We start from the raw sequence: 22,212 nt of genomic DNA on the forward strand, positions 1-22,212 counted from the left end.
TTATTTTTTTTTTTTTCCTTTTGCTCAAAGGTGACCGGCCCACCCTGTGCACCAGGCGCAGGGCAGGGGGATATTTTTAGCCGCTTTCTTCCGAAATATCAGCTGGGCGGCTGGGGTTTGGGTTGCATGACGCAACGCAGTGGGACCGTGCGTCAGCTGGAAAGGCTGAAAGGCAGGAAGAATTTGGGGGGGAAAAGCAGACTGAGAAGTCCCCAGGAAGCCGCAGCCTGGGCCGGGTGCCACTGTGCCGATCACTCCTTGCACCCACCAGCTGAAATGTATTGAAAAACAAACCCAAAAGTCCTACTTGACAAACAACTTAAAAAAAAAAATTCTGGATATTTTTTTTGTTCTTGTGTGTGTTTCAAATTACAGAAGTTCCTGAAAGGGAAGTTTATTGGTTTCAGGTGCTATTTTGGGGGCTTCTTTAACTCAAAAAAAAAAAAGGCTTTATTGCCCAGACGAGCCTCTGGCATCTGCCGGCCCTGCTCTGCCCGTGGCATTTTGGTCCCATCGGCATTTGGGAGCCCACTGGCCCATGCAGGCAAGTTGTCACACACTGTGCTCTCCATTTATCTTTGCCGTGACTCATGTTGGAAGGAGCTCATCATCTGCCTGAACTCGGTGACCTTGGCAAGACAATAGGGAAGAGAAACACTGCCCCGCTGGCAACGTGCAGTGGTGCAGAACGCTGGTGGGATCTCTGGGCACATGCTTGGCCATCTCCGGGTCTAGGTTGGCCATGGCCAAGCCAAAGATGGGCATGGCCCAGGTTGGCCATGCCCAAGATCACAGGTGGGCATGGTCCAGGTTGGCATCCATGGCTAAGAGCAAAGGTAGTCATGGCCCAGGTTGGTCGTGGCCAAGATGAAGGTGGGCATGGCCCAGGTTGGCCATGGTGAGGTTCAGGTTGGCCATTGTCCAGGCTGGCCATGGATAAGTCCAAGGTGGTCATGGCTCAGGTCCACCAAAGACACATCATCTGGGTCCTCCTCCTTTCTTTCTGTGGTCTTAAATTTTTGCTTTAGTAACTAATTAAAACCACGTGTGATTTTTGTTTTAAGGATGACAAACTTCCTTTATGCCTTGAAAAAGAAAAAAGAAATAAAAATCGGCTCACGGAAAAAGCCGCCCAAAGGTCTCACTGACACAGAGCCTGCATCCATTGGAAGGAAGCCTTCCTGCGCTCGCCCCCTCGCTCATGACTGCCTTGTGCACACACTGTTGAGGGCACAGAAGACCTCAGCCCCGCCAGACCACTTCCAAGCCAACCCAGGATGTTCTCACATCCCTTAATCCCTGCCTATCTCGGGAATGACGAGCAACCAAAGCCAACGATGAGATCTGTGGTTGGGTGCTAACATTGTCTGTTGCAATTGCTGGGGAGCAGTCGGGGCCGGCGGGTGGGGGCACACAAGCCAAAGCACCCATCAGATGTGGGCTGAACATTTCGGCTTTAGCAGAGCCGAACAGCCGACAGCTGCCACACCATGGCCATCCAGTGCCACAGGAGCGCCAACGCCATGCTGCCAGGCGCTCGCTCTCTCTATATATATTTTATTTTTTTTTTTTCCAATGACTCGCATCTGACCTTTCAAACACCTGTTCAGCCTTAAACAGCTAAAAATACCCACCGAGCTTTGCATCTGATTTTCATATTGCAACAAAGCTCACTGTTTCCAGCGTGTTTTCTCGTGTTTCTGGCAGGTTCTAGGATGGTCAACCTCTCCTCTGGTCAAACTCAGCATAGACGGGCATGAGAGATGGCTGGCTGCAGGCAGGGTTGCGCGGTCTGCCCCGGCGCATGGCCAGAGAGGTCCTTAGAAGCAATAAAGGGGCATTATGGATGGTATAATGGGGCTGGGCATATTATTTATATGGTGTACGACAATCCCAAGGATGGTAGGACCAAGGGGACCTTCCCACCGCCCTCTCGGAGGCCTCTGCAATGTCCCTACAAGCCACTACCACTACCCAGCCTCCGCTGCCCTTCCTGAGCATCCCAAACCTATTCTGGGTCATTTCTTGGGGAATTTGAAAATTAAGACCTACAGCGTTTAAGCTGTCATGTAAAAGCAAGGCTCTTGGGTTCTTCCTGCTGGGGACACCACTGTACCTACAAAGGCTTGTCCTGTGGCGCCAAGAAGACCTCAGATGTTGCAGCAACGTCTTGCTTGGTGTTGCATGGCTCGTTGGGGCCGGGGCTGGGTGAGGGCAGGGACCCTCGTGGGGATACAGGGCCTTTTCTTCCCTGATTTGATGAATTTCTCCTCGCTGGCCGTTTGACAGGCTCGTCCATTAATTTTCCCGGGAGGGCATGTGGGAAGCCTTCGCTTCCTGGCCTGGTGGGGCTGCTGCTAATTAAAACACACTTCATCTCTGCACGATTATGGATGTTGCGCGCCCAGTGAAAAATTTTTTTGACAAAGACATAATTATCTTGGATATTAATTAGGGGAAATAAAGTTGGAAGATGGCACGATAGCCCTTCCCTAAGCGGGCAAACGCGCACAGCAGCAAACCGCATCTTCCCTGAGCATCCTCTCCGCTGCCCGGGCTGGCAGGCGGCTCCGGCACTAATTGGCTCTAATTGGCATCTCTGTAACAGCGCGGGCTGGAGGATGGCATGCAAGGAAATATGGGAAGAGCTGAGGAGCAAGGGCGAAGGAAAAGGGCAGTGAGAGCCGCAGCTCTGCCTCACCGCAGCCCAGCCCGTCCCCGTGCCACCGCCGCGACTCATGGGATGGCTGCAGGTGGCCCCATATTAAAAAAAAAATATAGGATTTTCTGATTTTTTTTTAGTGGTTTTTTTTTTTTTTCCTGAAACACACAAATAAACCCCCTGACCGTCGGAGGAGGACACATGGGGGTGCTGGGTCCCCCCCTTCCCCCGCCCCAGACCTCGGCGTGTGCTGATGGCGCAGCATCCCGGCGCCCATCCCTCCCAGGGCCGGCAGCGGCAGCAGAGCCCTCTCGTCAGCCAGGGAGGGGGGAACAGCCACGAGCACCTGACATTAAACATTCAAATTACTTTTTGGCAGAAATAGGTTTAAAAATAGGTTTTTTTATGATAAACAAACTAACCTCATACAGGAAGTGAGCTGCAAATACTAAAAACTAGTATGTTGTAAGAGAGCTGGTAACAGAGCTGCCCCGCAGAACCAAAAAAAACAACAACAAAAAAAAGAAGCAGTCAGGGTTTTTTAAATATTTTCTTGGGGTTTTTTTTGTGTTTTTCTTTTTTTTTTTATGTTTTCCCTCCCGGCACGGGGAACAGGGCAGAATTGTGGGGAGGAAAGGCAGGAGGACCCTGTGCTGCTGGGGGATGAGGTGATTTCTTCTCTCCTCGTGGCCCCTAAATTAAAGGTAAAGCCCGGCGACGCGCAACCAGATTCACGATGTGAACCCCAGGTTTTAGCACGCCTGGACTTCAAAAAGCGTTTACTTCTGCTGCTGAAAAGGTTAAGCAGTTTTCCTACCGAAACCCCGAGTGTGGGCTGTGAAAGAACATGTTAATGAAGAAAATTTCCCCAGGGCTGCTCTTTTATTATCACCAAAGCCATCGAGTTTCAGTTTGAGTTATTTGTATTTATTTATAAAAACAAAGATTAAATAAGTAGAACAAAAACAAAAACCTCATCCTAATTTCTGAGCTAAGCCTGATTTATTCAAACAAAGAATTCCCCACACACACCACCACCACCACCCCCCCCCGCCCCAGGCAGGTAGCTGAAGGCTGTTTTCCCCTTCGCTTTGAGAACCAAAAAGAAAAAAAAAAAAAACACCAAAAAAACCCCCAACGCTGAGTTACCGGTGTGCTGCATGTGAAATATATTTCAGGTTTTAAAAAAAAAACAAAAACAAAAACAAAAACAAAAAAAAAAAAACAAAACAAAACCCAAACCAGCCCTCGTTGGCTGCAAAAATGAAGATTTCAAAGTCACCGGGGGGGTGGGGGGGAGGCTGGGGGCCGACGGTGCAGACGGCCGGGGCAGGTGCCCCCAGGAGGTGCCGGCAGCGCGGCCCCCAGCCCGGCCACCGGCTTCAGCCATGGTTTGGGGAGGGAGCATCTGATTGAAGAGAGAAAAAAGAAAAAAAGGCATTTCTCTTTTCATGTGTTTTCCCATCCATCGCGAAAGAACTGGTTAAAAAACACATAAAAAAAGGCGCCCTTCAGTGGTCTTGTAGCCTTTAACGTGTTGTTTTTCTACATATTTTATGTTGTTGGCTTTTGTTATCAGCCTCATCTGCAATTTGTGGCCAATTCTGTCATGCTTTAGGCAGACATCTTGTTCCCAAAACTGTTTGCAACCTTTCAGCGACGGTACAGCCTCGAATACAGGCAGAGAAAAGCCACAGCGCAACGAGAAAAAGGGCAGATTTAACCCCAAAATGATCATTTGGCCAAATTGTTGTTCCAAAGGCAGGGACGAGCCCCAAGGCACTGACAGGCGGTGCTGAGCCAGCCCCAGCCCACCCTTCTGCCCTGCCCGAGCATCCTCGCTTTAATTTGAATTATTTGCATTTCCCCATCCCAGGAGAAGCCAAATCCATCCCTACGTAACCCGTCGGATTTTTTTTTTTCCCCCCATCCCGAACAGCGTTTTCCGCCGTATTTTCCCAGCCGTGGGCACGAAGCCATCCCGGCCATCCCGGCTGAGCCCTCCTTTTCTAAGCACGGCGTGAATTAAATCAGTTGAGCTGTTATTCACCACCGAAAACGAACGCAGCCAATCTAGCACCTATTTGATATTAATAGCGAAACCAAAAAAGCAAATTAATACCGCAGGATGAAGGCATTTTAAAAAAATAAAATGAAAGTCATTCAAGTGCCCGATGGACTCAGAGAGCAAAGCTGGAGCGTGGGAGCCGATTTCGGCCACCGCCAGCCCACGTGGACCAAGGTGGCTGAAATGTGGCAGTTTTGGGGGAGTAGTTAAACTGAAAGGAAAGGCTCGTGGCCGTGCGCCCCCCCCCTCCACCCCAGGTTTGGCAGGGTTTATGGCCGGGGCAGCGCAATGCTCTCCCGGCAGCCCGGAGAGGGAAGTGATGCGCTGCATCCCCGGCGAACCCCCGGCTTTGAAATAACCAATTTTGGGGTTTTTCAAAGAATTAGCACGCCCGGCGGGGCAGCCCGGCTGGGGGAGGAATGAGACATTGTGAAACCCAGCTCCTTTTCCTGAGGCTGCCGCTGCCGTCAGCGCCGGAGCCCAAGCCCTGCCCGAAAAAAAGCTTAAACGGTTTCCCAAAGCAGAGGCGCCAAAGGGGAACTCGCCCCTCGCCGGGAGCTGGCCACAATTTTGGCCTCCCCAAAGCGGGGCACGGTTGCCGGCTGCCCCCCCAGGAAGGGCTGCCTTCCCTTGCCGGACCACCGCAGCCCCGAGCCTCCCGTTCCCCCGGGATGCTTGGGGAAGGGGGGTCCCCTCGCCCCACTTCCCCCCCTCCAAATTTACCCCCTATTTACGCCAGACACAAATAACATCGTATTTTTTCAGCCAGAATATATAGCTATAGATACAGATATATTTTAAAGTCAATCTCTCAGGGCTCTCCCAATGCTCTCTCCACTTCCTGTGACAAAACAAAAACACGCTTCGTTTGAAACTTATCCTTCCTCTATTAAGCACCGAGAAATAATGACCAAAGGCACCCAAAAAAAATCCCCCCACACTGCACCCCACTCATGCTCTGCAGCCGCTGCCCCCTTCCCACGCCTTCACCCTCCGGGCAGAGGAGGGACCCGGGCACGCCGGGCTGAAACAGCATCACCCAGGCGAAGAATAGAACCACTTATCAAAATATTTAATTCAAAATCTCGCCCGCGGAGGGGCTGGATCTCGAGCCGAAGGTGAATTTCCACTTCGCTATTTTCGTCCCGCTGCTGTTCAAGTCAAACGCTCCCCCTCTCCACGTCATCATTTTAAAACCGGAGTCAAAAAAGCAGCTAAAATAGGTAGGGTTCGGTAAATTCATATTTTGACTCATCCATTTCTCTTCGGCACGATTAAACACCCCGTCGGTCGCAGTAATATTTGCCACTCGGCGAAGGGGAGCACAAACCCCACTTGCAAGATTGAGAAAAAAAAAAAAATCATTTTAGTTTGACTCATGTGGAAAGAGTGAAACACAGAGAGTGCCCTGAAATTGGGCTACGCACCAGGCTTTTACTACACCATTTACCACAAGGGAAGAAACCAGAATATTGGACAATTTCAGCCACTAATTCAAGAGCATTTCGAGGCGGCCGTGGGCTGCAGGCTCCCCCTCGGCAAACACACCCGGTTTTGCTGCTGTTTGAGCATCCTTTTGGGCAGACGGATGAAAGAAGACGGGGCGGGGGGGGGGGAAAAACCTGAATTTGTGGTTGAGCTGATTTTGCTCCATCATAATTTTGCCAAACGATGCTCAGTCTGGTCGGCGGGGATCGCCTCCTACCTCGGCGAGAGAGGGGTTTTACCCGAAGCCGATAAAATGGTAACAGCTGGCTTGAAAACGAAACCCACCTGGAAAATCATAGGGGGACTTTCAGGCGGGTTTGGCAATTTGCCTCGCTGAGAATTAATCTGAAAAAAATAAATAATTAATAAACGAGCCCCAGGAGGAATTTTGGAGGCTGGTCGCCGCGATGTGCTGGGTGAAACCTAAGCCTGGATAGCATAAAATGGGGGTTTTCTCTGCCCCGGCCCCCAGCAAGGAGGGCTCCTGAGGGAAATCCCGACCCCGCTCCAGCAGGATGGTCGGGCGGGAGCACCGATTCCCTTCCGTGCTGCATCCCGCCTGGATGCTCCTGGTATCCCCAGCTCATCCCCCGGCTCAGCCTCTCACCACCACCTGAGCCGGGCGATGCCAATCTTTTCATCAAAGCTCGCTGAAAACAAAACTGAGAAACAGCCTTGTGGTTTGACAAGAATGTATTTACATAAAAATATATATTTTAAAAAAAACCTTTGGGGATGGTGAGAGAAGGCACTCGCCGTGTTTGTGAGGTCCCTGACATTTAAGCGAGGCTCGCCGAGCGTGGCGGCCTCACGTGTTACCCACGCCGAACCCCACATGGGAGCCAAAGCTCCTCCTCGGGCCCGGCTTAAATTTAGAAAGGCTTTTTATTATCTCCCCATCACTTCCCTCAGCCCTCGCCAGACGGGACAAACAGGGGCCATTCAGGAGGAGCAAGGAATTAAAGCCCAGGCATGCATAAGATAAGGGAGCTGCATCCATTTCTTTGCATTCCGGCCCAAAAAGCCGGGCACAGCCGAAGAAAAAAAAAAAAACAACCCCCAAAAAACAGCCCAAAAGTCATGTTTTTGGCAGCTCCCCTGCTGCCAGCCAGCCACGGTGCTTTCCTCGTTTGCTTCGGCACCGCGACGGTACGCATCAAACCCAAGCGCGCTTGCATTTAGCCGCACGGCTTGCCTTCGCTTGCAAGGCTCGGATTTGTTGGCACTGTTGTGTTTCTTCGCCGCGCTTGTATTTAGTCGCCGCGCTTCTATTTGTTTGCGACGTCTGCATTCCTTTGCAAGCTTTGTGCTTGTTTGCGACGTGTGCTATTTGCTGGCAAGCCCCGAATTCTTTGCTTTCCAAAAATTAATTAATTAATTAATTAATTAAATAAAAAATAGGGTGAGAAGGTGTTGCCCGCCCCCGGCGAGGCAACCGGAGGGACACGCCAGCCAGGGCCACTGCCCGTGCTGTGCCTGCTGGCCCTCGAGTGGCGGGGAGCCGCTGGCAAGCGCCCTGCCCTGGCTGTACGGACCGGTGGTTTCTTTCAGCACGCCTATTCCCTCTTTTCTGAGTCATTCTGAGATCGCTCGACATCTCTAGCTCGCAGGCAGCGAAAATACGCTTTTAGTGCGCAATTTGGCAGAGTGAGTCGGTCCCGCGTAGCGGCACGTGCCGGGCGCGCCTCGCCGTCTGCCGGCGCGGGCTCCCCGCCAAGCAGGCGCTTGGGGCTCCCCGCGTCCCGGCAAACGCCTGACGTAGGGCGGCGAGCGCCGGCGAGCCCTCAGGAACAGCACCGAGCGCAAGGAAACACAAAGTCGGCTTTGAAACCCTCCCATCAAGCAACATCTCCGAGGGCCTCATGCGCCAAAAACCCTCGAGACGTGCGGCCACAGCATCCCTCCCACACCCCCGGCATCCCTCCCGCACTCTGTCCCCGTGCGGGGACGTGCTCCCCATCCCAGAGGGCTCGCAGACTGCCCCGGTGAGAGCTTTTGGGAAAGGGCAACAACGCTCCCGGGAGATGCCAGGCCCAGGCCCTTTGTGGGCCGGGGAGGGGGGCGGTGGAGGACCCCGGCGCTGCCAGCCCTGCCGAGACCTCTGGCCTCGGTGGGCACAGCTGTTGGCAATGCCCAGCGGTGACTTGGCTCTGGTGGGCGTTTGGGATGCCGAGCCCAGGGAAACCGGCCAAAAACACTCATTTCAGGCAAGGCTATGCAAATAAATGGTGTATCAGGCTAAACCCTCCCACTTGGGGTCAAACCACAGCCCATTATAGAGCATCGCCACCCCGGGGCCCTGCTCCCAAAACCCCGGCGCCTTCCCCGTCTCGTAGCCCAAAGGGGAGCAGGGTGATCCCCAGCGCAGGGGCTGCCTTCAGACCTAAGGAGAGCTGGCGGGAAGGGCCCGGAAAGTTCAACCTCCCCAAAAAAACCCCAGTGCCCACGCTGGGCTGGAGCCCTCCCTCGCTTCAGCTCCCATGAAAAAGCATTTGCTCAGCACTTCTGCTGCGCCGGTTTCGCTGCTGGAAGCTACAAATCACGTCTGTCAGGTGGGGAACGGGGCTCACTGGCCTCTTCCCACCCATTTTTATTTTTTTTTTTTATTATTATCATCGCAGGAGAACATCCTCGCCAGCAGGAAAAACCTCGCAGCAAGCCGCCCAAACTCTCTGCCTCAAGCAGGTGCCGAGCCTTCAGCCTCCTGCTTCACCCCTGAGCCGTGCCGCCACCGCCTTTCCCGGCGGAGCGTCGCTTAGGCGCGTAACGCCCAGCACAGCCCACGCGGGCCGAGCAAACGCCGGCCCGCGTTTCCATTGCCGCAGCTCCCGTCCCCGCAAAACCCAGTGGGGCCGGTGACCCCTTCAGCACTCGCACTTAATAAAGGGCTTTTATTCAGGGCATCGAGAGAGACACCAACCCCCCCCCACCCCCAGCCCAGGCAGTCCCAGAGGGATGCAGTGGCGAGAGGGGCGTATATTTTGGGATCCCAGCTGGGCGTTTGGACCCAAGGAGCCCTGAGCCACTCGGCTACCAAAAAAGCTCAAGCATAGAAAATATTTACGCGTAGGAAGGAGGAACGACGGGTGGCAGCTACCTCGAAAGCATCCATTTGGCCTCACCAGGGTGCCAAGCGAGCCGGCGACACCCCCGTCCTCCCCCCCTTCCCTCTCTCGCAGGTCTTCGAAAAAAGCACGGGGGCTCGAGAAAGATCAGTACCAGAAACCAGCGCGTCTCCATCGTGACCCGCAGGAGGCCGGCGGGGACAGCACCGTCCCCGCGAGCCCCAAACCTCCTTCCCTTGCCCACACCCCCCGAAACCCCCAACCACGCCACCACGTCAAAGCCTTGGGGCGCTGCGGGCACGCCAGGATCGGGGCGCGGGTAAGGGCGAAACCAGTGCGAAGCTCTGAATGGGATGGCCCTGGGGGTGGGATGGGGGCACTGGCCCTCCCGGTTCCTATTTTAATAGCCACAGCGGTGAAGCTGAGGGTCAACCCGGGCTGGGGCCGAGCCGCCGCGGCTCCATCCTGCCGCCGCTAAGGGGGCAAATTAACGAAACCGCTGAAAAACGCTATGAAAAAAATATCAAAGATGTTGAAGGTGTTGCCGAGATTAAAAATATTTTTTTAAACCCTGAGAAACGGTCGAAAACGTTTAAAAAAGATTTTTTTTTTCCAGTCTTGAAAAGCACCTTAAAAAAAAAAAAAAAAATATTTGGAAAGCCTTTTAAATGTTGAAAACGGGGAGGGGGGGGGAAATAGGGAGGATATTGAGGCTACCGGGGCGGGCCGGAGGAGCCGCTGGTGCGCGGGAGAGCCGGCGGGGAGGCGCGGAGCCGGCGCGGAGCCTCCCCCCGGCCCTGCGCCCCCGCGGGCCCCGCATTTCCTTCTAACCAACCCCCCCTGCAGCCCTCGGCGGGAACTGCCCCGCGCAGAAAGTGCTGGAAGACGGGTTGGTTTTTTGGTTTTGGGTTGTTTTTTTTGTTTTTTTTGTTTTTTTTTTCACAAAAACAGACCCCCAAACCCCACCGAATAAAGGCAAAGCGGCTTCCCCCCCTCCCTCCGGCCCCCCCCCCCCTTTTTTTCCCTGTTGTCAAAATATTTTTTTTTCCGTTAGCAAAATAATATTTATTTTTTTCCCCCTGTTGTCAAAATATTTTTTTTCTGTCATCAAAAAATTTTTTTTTTTTTTTTTTTTTTTACGTTAAAACCCCAGCTGGCTTAATTTATACCTCTATTTATCAGGACACGCGCTACCTTTGCCCATGAAAAACGCCCAATTGTCTGAATTAACGACTGGATTTGGAGCGGAGGTTGCCACACAAGCCAGGACTGACGGAGCGCGACATTAAACGGGAATAACTGAAACTTTCTCACCTCTAAGCTGCTGCTGCACTTTTTTTTTTCTTTTTTTTTCTTTTTTTTTTTTTTTCCCCCGAGCACGCCAGCGCGCTGCCCAAAGCCCCTCATTTCGAGACTTTTATTGGGAGAAAACGGAGTGGCTGTGTGTCATCAAAACTAATGGGGGAAAGAAAAGGAAAAAAAAAAAAAAAAAAAAAATCCGACAGTCTGGTGATAAGTGAGGCGAACCAGGAAAATGCATCCGAAGAAGATTCTTTGCATTCCCGTATCATTTTAAAATGTATGTTATCAGAAAATAACGTGTGTTAGAAGACGCTTATCAGAAAATGAAGGGAATAACCCGGCAGGGGTTATAACACCACCAGTAAACAACATATAAATATATTAATTATATAAACAACACCGTTTCAAACAGGTTTCACAGCCTCTGTAAATTCCTAAAAGAGCCATAAATCTCCCGCGGGGGAAAAAAAAACAGATTCGATGCTCTGAGTTCCTCTGTCTTTCCCCGTTTCAGGATTACGGAGTGTGGGGGGCGCAGGACCCCTCTCTGGCTCACCAGAGGACGAGCAGCCGGGGCCGGACGGGCTTTGCTGAATTGTATACATCGCGTGCCTTGTTTTATTTTATGAGTGATAACGAAAGTAAGAAAAGTGCTTTGGGGGTTTTGCAAAGTTCTGCCACTGACATGCTTTGGGAATGACTTGCTGTGACGCTTTGGGAATTCCTTTCCATTTGGGGGGAGCGCTGCAGCACAGCCAGCGTGGGAAAGTGCACTCATCTCCCCTGCCTAAACCTGCCAGCAGCAAAAAACAAAACAAAACAAAAAACCCAGCGTATTTTGTACTTCGCTTTACCAGGAATCTCTGAAAACCCCCACCCCTGCTCACGAACAACAATTTCTCCTGTTGCTGAAGACGAAGCGTGCTTGAGCAGTTCGGTTTTTCCTGGGACCCACGCTTTTACACAAGCCGCCGCGCCTTGGATGTCCCGATTTTTCTAGCGACCGAATTCTTGATGCAAACAAGAGGGGACGCCAGCTGCCCACCACCGGCCGCAGGGACTGGCCTTCCTGCAGGTGTGAATTTTGTTACACCTGGAAATGAGTACTCTGCGTAGGAACGAAATGATCGCTGCCCCTGAGACGGCAGACCATCAAATCTGTCACGTGCGCGGTTGGTAAATGTGAGTTTTTTGAAAATACGGCATAAAATACTATTACGAAGGTAGGGGAAATATTCTCCATGGGTAGAAAAAAAAATATATATTTAGGGATTTCTCAAAGCAGCGCAACGGTCAGAGGAAAGACCTGCTTGTCTGTGCGTGCAGTTGAGGAGCCCAGCAAGTACAGGGAGGGGCGCCTTCATGCCAGGTTTTTTGTCCCAAACGGCGAATCTTTTTTAAAAACCGTAACCCTCTAAAATCTGCAAGGCCCCAAACTTCTGGAAAGCTGCACACTGTGCCCTTTCCCAGCCGGAGCCTTCCCGGGAAGCCCAGCCCGGCTGGCGGAGAGCGGCTGGGTGGGCGGCGGGGCCACAGCCACCCACCTCCCCACCTGGCCACCTCCTGCCTACCGGCTGGCTTGCGGGCAGGGGCGCAGGCAGCACGTTGGCGGGGGCCAGGCTGGAAGGCTGCTTTGCCGCTCAGAGAGAAATCCCCACCTACGGAGAGCATGGGTTTCAGTTTCGAGGCGTGACAAACGGCGTGGTACGAGCTCTTTCCTCCGCCGCCACCGCCGCCGCCTTCATCGTCGTGCTGTGGGGCTGCAGGGGAGGGGACGGGCGGGCAGCTGCCATCTCGGGGGGGTGCATGGTGGAACGTGCCAGGGATGGGACCGTGACACGCGCGCGGTGGCACGGGCGGGAGGTTTCCAGCCGAAATCGGCTCCCTGCATCCCTTCACGGCTCCCGGCAACGCCATCTGGCACGGCGAGCCAAAGTGATGCTGATGCCTTTACTCATGGTTTCCAATCCCAAACGAGAGGGGAGCAGGGCGAGCTGTCACCCGGCACTGGGAATGGCAATATAAACCCAGTCGTAGAAAATACGGACTTGGCATCCCTGGAGGTATCCAGACCAGGGCTGGATACGGCCCCGAGCCCCTCAGGTCTGCTTGGAGCGGGCAGGGAGGCAGTCGCGGCCGGGGCTACCCACGTCTTCATCTCAAGACTCGATACCCTGCCTGGGTTTAATCCTTTGCCTCATCTCAGTTCTTCAAACCCATTTCCCTGTAAGTTCTCACGAAGGAACAGTTCCTGTTTCTCCGCCTCGGCCGCGACCACGCTTTTTTCTGCCCAGCCCCAGGCACAGCCCTCATCCCACAGCTCCGCCAGGAGCCTTCGCTACAGCCCCACGGGAAAACCAGGGATTTAAAAGATACTCAGCTTTGCTCTAATTCAGAGCTTGCCAGTGGTTTTGGTGGGTTTTTTTTTTTGTTTTTTTTTTTTTAAATCTCCGTGAGCTGAAATTCCATGGGGATGTTGGGTTTGGAAACCCGTCCCCCACCAACCTGCACCCAGCCCCAGGGCTGCGGCGTGACTCCGGCGATGGAGACCCCTGTCAGAGCCGTACCGCCCCCCTCCCGCTGCCACCCCTGCAAGCCGGACACATCGCTTTAGTCTTTAGTCCCGCAGACACCATTAACCCCTTTTGTCAGCACAACGCAACTGCGCGCTCAAGCTTAAAAGTGGGTTTTGTGGTTGATGTAAGGATGCTGTGATTAACATGCGCCTGGGTTCAAAAAAAAATCATTTTTCTTCCTCTGCCATGCAGGCATGGGGACACCCAGGCGCTTCCCCAGAGAAAACCGGGGCTACCCTAAAGGCTACAGGGACGGGCAGCCCCACTTGCATCCACGCGGGTGTCTTCAGCCCCCGGGGCTGCCTCTCTGCAGGAGGATGAGGAGAGGGCGGCAGAGGCGAAAGCTGATGCCTGGGCGAGACGCTGCATCCCTGCGTGGCCCCAGGCGGCACAAGCAGCATCACCAGCACCACCAGCACCAGCACCAGCATCACCACCAGCAGCAGAGGGGGAAGAGTTATCCCAGGAGCGCTGCTCTCCCCTCTCCTTCAGCAGCCGCGCTCGCTGCTGATTCATTTTTGGCCGGTGAGCCCACGCGAGGCGCAGCGCCTCCCGCCACTCCGTGGGGTTTTGCCTTTCTTCTTTTTCGTCAAACGGGCGCCAAGTTACCAAAAAAACCCTCGTCACGTGGCTGCGATACGGCAGCCCCGCTTTCATTTACTGGAACTGCACAGCCTCGAAAAAACACAAGTTTCCAGCAGCCCGGACGAGCCACTGATGCTCTTAGAGGGCCCCCCCAGGCACCCAGGGCTTTGAAGGTAAGGAGCTGCTGCGCGGGTGCTTTCCCCGTCCGGGCGGTCCTCCTCAGCTCAGTGCCTTGCAGGGTGCGCTGGGTACCCCAAACCACCGTCCCAAAGCCGTGCCGCCCATCCCGTGGAGACACTCACCCGAACCGTGGCTGCTTCCCCGCATCCTCCAGAGCCAGCGTCTGCGATGGGGAGAGAAAACATCAGAGCTGGGTATGTTTTCATGGGAACGGGTTAAAAAAAAAAAACAAAACCCCAAAGTGCTGGCTGCAGGGGCGCAAATGTCACTTATTTCCCACCATTAAGGGATGCCCAAGATAATTAGGAGGGGAAAAAGAACCCGGACCCCGCCTTGGTCCCTTCTCCAAGCAGGACAGCTGTGCTCCTGCTGACTCACCCGCTGTTGCCTCCTCCAGTGACACCGGATGGCCCGGCAGGGTCTGCTGCCCTGCAGAAAAATAGGCTTTTTTTCATTTAGGCTGCTTGAAAAAAACCTCTTCTGCTTCTTGCGTTTCAGCAAAGGGGCAGGGAATCACCTATGGAGGAACGAGACCTTCATGAGTGGTAAGGGGAACACTGGATGCAGGACCACAGCCGGACCCCGCGCGTGGAGGTTTCGCCCTGTTGCCTCCAAGTTTCCACCGGCGTGGTTTTGTGCCACAGGGTGGAAATCGGCCGGAGTTTCGTGCCAGCTTGGATGCCGGCGGTGTGTGCCTAGGGCAGGATGCTCAACCACAGGGGCTTTGCCCCAGGGATTCATCCCTGCGCTTCCCCCGCTTCCCCTTTCACAGGCATGTAGTGACAAGGGTTTAATATCAGCTTCTCTGGGGAAAGCTCACAGCCCAAACCTGCATGGTTTCTGCTTGGATGGCGTTAATGCTTAAATATTAAGCATTAATGGAAATAATGGGGGGAATGTCAGGGAAACAGAGGAAAGCTAGGCTTTAGCATCCTTCCCCGGGCTGCGAGAGCGGTCCACACATGTGAAGGACAGCGCGTGTCCTCAGGGCAGGTAAAAATTCCATCAGCCAGGGCAAATTGTAGCCCATCAAGTGCAGAGTCTCCGCTTTACCCTGCTGTCCGGGTACCAGCATCCCCTCTCGGCGCAGAGCCCCCCGCTTCCCAGGTGCAGGCATATCCTCCCGTAGCAAACCCCACGCGCGGCAGTTTCCGACGCCAGCACTGAGAGCCGCGCGCGGATCCCCTGTACCTCTCGGACCATAACAAATCTGTCTGACGTCCTACCTGGCTTCTCCTCGCTGCAGCTCCCAGCCCGGGATGTGCCGATGGGTTTATACGGCCCCCCCATCACCCCCCCGCTGAGATGTGGGGAAGGGAGAGTTTCCCACGGCCGATGGCTGCTCCTGCTTCCCCCGAAGCAGTTGGCTGCACCCATTGGGAAAGGCTCAGGGGTTTTTCCCATCGGAAAGGGCCTTTGCTGGGAAAAGTCTCATTTCCCAGGGCTTTCAGCCAAACCCACGGGGACCATGGCAGCAGCAGGGGGCTGGGGAGGGGATGACATACAGGCACCAAAATCCACTATCCCAGGGGGTGGCGGGAGGCTCTGCCGAGTGGCCCCCAACCCTCCAGGCTTTTAGCCAGGTGATGCATCCCCAAACTTTTGGGCTCCTGGTTGCTCTTCCAGCCTGTCCGCTGGGAAGCACTCTGCTTTTTCCCCTACTTCCATCAGCCGGGCTAAAAAAAGCTGTGACCTCCCTGCAGACCTCATGGGAAAGGCTGTTGGCTGCCACCCGGGTGATGGAAACCATCCCTGTTCCCCCGGGAACAGCTCAGGCAAACAACCATCCGAGTTGCTCACCCCACTCCAAGCCCTTTCCCCCGCCGCTGAGGGACCCTTTCCCTCTCTCCTGCTGTGGGGGGGGGGGAGGGGGCGGCTGGCACCCTGCTCGTGTCCCACCCCCTGCTTTTTCACACAATTTCTGTTTTTCGCGATTTCAGCGTGGCCAGCAGCGCGGTTCTTATGTGTGTCAAGAAAACGAACCAACCCGAAAAAGGCGGCTTACCGGCAGGTTTGTGCTCCCTGATTCAGCTGGAGTTCAGAGATGAGTCAGGCAGCGGTGAACAGCCCCAGAAGGGAATAAAACGAGGGCTGCTTTCATCAGCCTTTCGCAAATTCATGCTATTTTAAAAAAAACAGGTTTGTGACACTGGAGTGGCTGCGGCGGCAGCTTGGATCTGGTGGGGTTTGGTGACCCCGGGTGCCCTTGTGGCTGTGGCTCCCCATCGGTGCCCCAGCCTCGCTGAGGCTCTGCCCGAGCATCCCAGGGACCATCCACGAAGTCGGTCCCTCCACACCTCCAGCCAGTGCTCCCCGGCATCCCCAACACTCTAGCGGTGGCTTTAACCCTTCCAGCGCCACCACTGCCAGCTCCTAACCTCAGGTTCGCCACGGTCGCCTCAGTGACAACCCGTGCGGCCGCAGCGCCGGGCAGAACCGGCTGCTCAACCATCCCTTGTTGAGGACAGCCGGGCCGCAGACGGTGCTCTGGCTTATCTGATGAGCGTGATTGCCCACAGGCCAGGGAAAAAACACCAAAACACCAGCACCCTTCGTGTTCTCATATGTGGCTTTCACCGATTTCTCATACGAGAAGCAAAAGTCACCCGCACCGAGATGTCGGCAGCCACCCTTGCGGTGGCAGCCCGTAAGAGAGGCCGGCTGCGGTGATGACGCTTTTTCTAACATGTAAAGGGAAAACCAAGGGTTAATGATATATTTCTGCGCATCGCCCCGTGTGGCTTTTTGAACTGCTCCATCCCTGCAGAACCCTCAGGCTCTTTCACGACCCATTACTGAGTCTCGTGCCGTTTAGAGGTGAATTCCTCTCTGCTAAAGCGTGGCTCCTGCGCACTGCCAGCTCCTGCTCTCCCTTTCGACTTTTCCCTGGGGCAGCAGAAAGGGAAGCGGGGCGAGGGACCGGCGCACGATCCCTCCTCCCTAATTATTTCAGTATGCGGCCGCAGGAGCCTGGCGCTGGAAGCGGCGTGTCGTTCCGTGGCCAACTTGGCTGGGACTCGAGGGATTGCAAGCCCCCGGGTGAACCCAGGAGGTGTGGAGGTCTGGAGGCATTGGAGCCCAGCGGCAGCTACCCGGCAGCAGCATCAACCGCTCGCTGTGCCATGGTCCCTAATGCTTGGATATTGCCCCAAAAAGCAAGGGGATGGGTGATCCTCTCGATCCAGCGCTCCCTCCTCGGGGACGATGCTGGACCTCGCCCCAGCAGAGCACGAGCCAGTGGGAAATGCCCTCCCTGGAGGGACAGCAGAAGAAACGACCCTATGAGCATCCCACAGGCAGGAGGAGGAGGAGAAGGAAGAGGGCTGGCATGCGCGCATGTGGTTGGAAAACACTCGTCCTGCTCCCCTCCCGCTCCCCTCCCCTCCCCCCCCCCCCCAAAATATTGCAACAAAAACGGAAAATGTGCTGGCAGTGATTAGCAGCTCCCTGGAAAAAGCTGGTTTGCTGGCCCGGCTTCAAAATCCAGTTTGCCAGAAACCCCCGGGCTTCTCCAACATGCGACTGCGAGTTTTATGGAAAGCCAGAGTTTTCTGCAGAAAGGGGGTTGTGGGCTTTTTTTTTCTTTTTTTTTTTTTTGGTGAATTTTTGTCATTGTCAAAAATCCAATTTTCCTTCTAAAAAGAAAATAAGAAGCTGGGCCCAGGGCAGCGCAGGGAACAGGGCGGGGGGGACCACTGGATTCACAGAGCGTCAGCCCTCACAGCGCCACGGGACGGTGATGGAAGAAAAAAACAGGTAGGGAAGAAAATTCGCAAAAAAAAAAAAAGAGGAAAATAAACCTGGAAATGCTGCCCTGGCTTCATTTTTCTGCCAAACCCTGCTGCCAGGGAGCACGGGGTAAAGACGCCTTTGAGGAAGCAGCAGCGGCAAGAGGTTTGGGTTCGTCTTTTGTTTTGGCACTGGTGGCGTGTGTGTTCTTGGAGCACAAAGCCCTGCGGAGAAATCCTTTGCAGTTGGATTTTCATGGTGGGACCAAGCACCCGGCCATGCCCTGGGGGATGCTTGGTCCCTGCTGCTGCTGTCGCCGCTGCACCCCGGGGAGATGTGGGTCCCATGGGACCACACAGCACCACCCGTGGGGTTCAGCTGCACAAATCAGTACAGGCAAAAATAATCACCCCCCGGAGACATCCCAGCAGCCGGCCGGGATGGCCGGGATCCCGTGGGATGACCGATTTTGCTGGGCATGCCGGCACCTGCCTTCCCGCAGAGCAAAAAAACAACTTGCTAAGTCACAGCAAAACCATGAAAGCAAAACCACAGAGCCCCAAAGCGCCTCTGAGTCACTCCCCCGGCCGCCGCCACGGCCCCACAGCCCTCCAAAACTCGCCGCCACCTGCAGCCGGCCCCCAAGCCGCTGAGCCACGCCGGCATGGCACGGCACCCCACGGATCAGACTGCCATATGGGTGCTGGCAACAGCTTGCAGGTGGCAAAGCCCCTCTGCCTGAGCAGGCAGGGGCACAGGCAGCAATTGCCATCTCACGGACAGAGGAGCTTACAGCAAAGAGGAGCGACAGCGACCATTCCCGCCGGCTCAGCAGCCTCTGCTGAGCCAAAACCAACCCAGCAGCCCCTGCTCGCCGGCACCGCTTCGCAGCCAAAACACTTCCTTCCCCTCTTTCCTGTAAAATCGCCCGTATGTTTTATTATTATTATTTTAAAATTGTGAAAAATACTCATTTGAAATGTGAATGGAGATGAAACATTCACAGAAAGTGCTACTGGGATTAGTCACCAGTTGTAACATCTCTATTTACATGAGTCACGGAGGTTGGCCGCACAGCTCTTAAATTAAATCCCCGCCGGGTTTTCAGGTTTTGGGCTGTCCTCGGGAGACCTTTCGGTAACTTTTCTCCGGTTCTGAGCAGAGCTGGTAGCTGCCTTCCAGCACGCGTGCTTACCGAAACACCGGCAGTAGCTGCAAGGGCTTTGCCGTGCCATCGCATGGCAGCCAGGGCTGGGAGGCGATGCTCGGTGGGCGGGATTTGTCCCTGCTAACCAAGTTATTTCCCCGTTTGTGCCAAAGATGGGAAGAGTGAGAGAGGCAGCAGGCGCTGGGGACGGTGATGGACGGGTGGGATGCAGCCGGGTGACGGCGGGGGCCAAGCCGGTGGCACCGGGCCCCGGCGGTGATGCCGACAGAGGTCACTGTTGCCAAAAAACTGCGTGCCCCAGCCGAAAAAGGGAACTCGGCGGGTAGAAGGCGGCGATGGGGCAGGCCCAGTTTTGAAGAGGCGCCGCGCTCCAGCGGCCACGAGGCCACCGAGCCGGGGACCTCCGGGGCAGTGGCAAAGGGCCAGGGCAACGCACGGGGTGACAGAGCTGGCATGGTGGTCTGCGGGATGGCCTGGAGAAGCCGTGCTCTCCCCCACAGCCACACTGGGGACTATACCAAGGGTACCAACCGAGTGAGATTAAAAGAAAAAAAAATATCAACGAGGAAAGGAAACAGCCTCGGCGTGGAGCTGGAGAGGGAAGAACAGCCTCTGCGTGGAGCTGGAGGGGGAACGCGCTGCCGTGGGCCGCCTCTGAGGTTGAAAGCTGAGCGAGGGAAGGGGGACCCTGGGCTTCCACAGGCATTCCTCGGGCTGCTAAACTCCTCACAGAGTCACTCGGTTCCAGGACGGCCATAGGGAAAGATGAGCAGACCTCAAGGAAGCGTGGTTTGGGATGCACTGGATGGATGCGTTTGCTTTCCATGGCAAAAAATGGCAGGTCCTGCGTGGCAGGACCCTGGGAGGTGCAGGAGGACACTTCTCTGCTGCCTCTCCTCGCCCAAAGCCCAAGGGAGGGCATGCAAACAGCTTGTGAACACACAGCATAAAAATAAAACCCCAGAAAGGTGACTAAGCACTCTGGGTACCGAGGCATGACGCCAGAGGAGCCCAGCCTCCATCCCCAGCTGCACCAGGCTCGCGCCGGGAGCTGCCGCCTGCGGTTATCGGGGCCACAGGACCCCAGCGTGGGCGGAGGAGCCGCAGGGGCGCCGCTGATGGGTGGCAGGGAGCTTCCATGTCCCATCTCCCCCATCACCATGCCGTGGCCGAGGGGAGCTGCTGCTGGCCGCAAAGCCCTCCAAGGGGCTGAGCAGCCTGACTCGCACCCGCAACCAGAGCAGGTCCCAGGGCTACCCCGAGGACCTCCCCTCCCCACCCTCCCGCCCCCAGACTGGGGCTTGCCGGGGCTTGCTGGGGCTTGCCAGGGGCAGGCTGGGTGCGTCCCCTTTGCCAGCAGGGTGCTCGCCCATCCACGGCAGGGGCAAGCTGGGGCAGGCTTGGAGGTGCCGGGATGCTGGGCACAGGGCATCCTGCCAGGAGAGGCTGGGGGGGACGCTGCAGGGGCGCCCCTCTTAGCCAGGCAGAGAGGGCGGGGGTCCCCCATGTGCTAAGACTGTCCCTGCCTCGCCCCCCCGCACCTCCCAGGGCACCCCCCACACCAAGCAGAGCACCCCCCCTTCACTGCCCAGGGGTGGCACACGCTCCATGGGCGCTCTGGGACCCGCAGGGGGATGAGGCAAAGCCCAAAACCCAACCAGCCGCCAGCGCTCAGTTTAAATGTGCAATATTTAAAACAGTCACCCTGTGAGAGCCCGGCACCAAGCAACACAAAGCAGCGCGAGGACCGTGAGGTGTCGCAAAAGCTATCGCATAGATGTATTTTTTGCAATTCGCAGCCAGCAGCTAAAGCAACCGGCATCTTAAACAACTCACAAAGCCTTGCCCGCAGCAGTAAATAGCACCTTACCCTGGCAGGCCGGGGGGAGCCCGGCGCTGAGGCAGCTCCCCAGGGCCGGAGGGAGCGCGGGGGCCCCGTGTGAGGCCGGGAGAGCGAAGCTGGCATTCGTAACGGGCGCCAGGCACCCCGAGACACAACTCCTCCGCCGCTCTGCCCAGATCATTGGTCCAGGTCGTGGCGGCGGCTGCTTTCAAATTCTGTTAAACCTTAAAAAGGAAACAGGAAGCCTCTCGGCTCTTGACTTCATGCAGCTCTAGAGGTTTGCACACCCACACGCCCTCCTTCCTACCCCCCCAGGCTAAAGCAATGGCAGGCAGGGCACTGGGGAGGTGGCAGAGCCGTGACCTGGGCACGTTGCACTCCAGGCATCAAGCTGGACCCGCGAGCATCCCAACCCCAGCTGCACGGGGAGACGCTTCCTCCAACCCCAGGGAAGCTGCACTTTGCACCTCCTTGCAAGGGGCTTGCTTAGAGCCTGCTTCGGTTTTTCGTTTTGTTCTTGGTTCCTTCATCGTCATCTTCCAGCTTCCCAAGCCACCAGGCAGCATGAGGCCGATGCCAGCGGGAGCGTGGACCCCGGGCGCCAGGCTGCTGTCCAAAACTCCTCGGAACATAGGGCAAACCCCCGCTTATCCAGCAGGAGAGCACATCTTCGGTTCAGGTTCCTCAGCTCCTCGCTCAACATCCAGCATTTGCATTTTCTGCTCTTCCTCCCGCGAGCGTGCACAGGGCAAAAAAGTAACCGCGCAACTTGTCCTCTTCATGGTTTTGGGTTCTGTTTGGGGCTTTCAGTGGCTAAAAATCATTCCTCCGCAGAAAAGTCAGGGATGGGGAAAGCAGTTTCATTAGCTTCGGGAAGCGAATGTTTAACGCTTCACATTTCTCCAATTTAGGAGGAAGAAAATGACTTCCCCAAACTGCAGCCAAGGGAGGAGGTATGCACACCCCCAAGCCTGGCACGAACCCCTGTCCCAAGGGAAGGAACAGCCAGGATCTCCCAGTGGCAGGAGCAGGGTTTTCCATACCTGGTAACAGGTTTATTTAATTCACACAAAAAAGAAGGTACCCTTTGGGGTAGGTGTTTTTTGTTTTGTTTTTTTTAAAAGACCGAACCCCACTGCCTGCAGGCTCCAGCTGTGTGAGAGGCACCACTTGGTGCTCCCTCTCCTTTCCAAAATCTCCAACACAAACCCACGGCCCCCAGGAGCGAGGCACAGGAGTTCCTGCGAACGCTGCGCAGGAACTTTCCTCAGGACACGTCCGATTTCCCCTTGCCCTCGCTGCTCCACCCATGAGCATGTTGCCTGCAGGGCTCCTCCTTTTTTGCAACCCGTGTCCTCAGCCAGAGCCAGCAGCAGGACAGACACAGGAGATCTTCAGGCCCAGGTCACTCGACCGAGCTCGAGCTTGCAATGAAAACCCCATCTGCTCACTTGCTATCATCGAGGCGGGGAGCCACACAACCCCCCCACAGGATAGCCCAGGGGGCTAGCGTCAGAGCTACAGCTCCAAAGCAGCAGCCTTTGAG

The 22,212-nt window shown here is 55.4% G+C and overlaps 1 long non-coding RNA gene across 4 annotated transcripts in view; it reads right to left on the bottom strand.

The window, feature by feature from the left end:
- LOC128907063 (uncharacterized) overlaps nt 1-20,806 on the bottom strand; it is a 23,604-nt gene extending 2,798 nt beyond the window's left edge. Inside the window, exons 1-3 of one of the 4 annotated variants that reach the window (XR_008465452.1) lie at nt 20,694-20,806; nt 14,305-14,443; nt 14,049-14,089 (exon numbers count right to left, since the gene is read on the bottom strand). This is a non-coding gene — a long non-coding RNA (uncharacterized LOC128907063). Of the gene's footprint in view, nt 1-14,048; nt 14,090-14,304; nt 14,444-14,979; nt 15,132-15,152; nt 15,226-15,931; nt 15,954-20,693 lie in introns of those variants that run through there. The other 3 variants (XR_008465453.1, XR_008465450.1, XR_008465451.1) reach the window with 3 other exon arrangements.
- Nucleotides 20,807-22,212: the final 1,406 nt, after the last annotated feature.

Source organism: Rissa tridactyla, chromosome 3, assembly GCF_028500815.1.
Source record: "Rissa tridactyla isolate bRisTri1 chromosome 3, bRisTri1.patW.cur.20221130, whole genome shotgun sequence".
Taxonomy (NCBI): domain Eukaryota; kingdom Metazoa; phylum Chordata; class Aves; order Charadriiformes; family Laridae; genus Rissa; species Rissa tridactyla.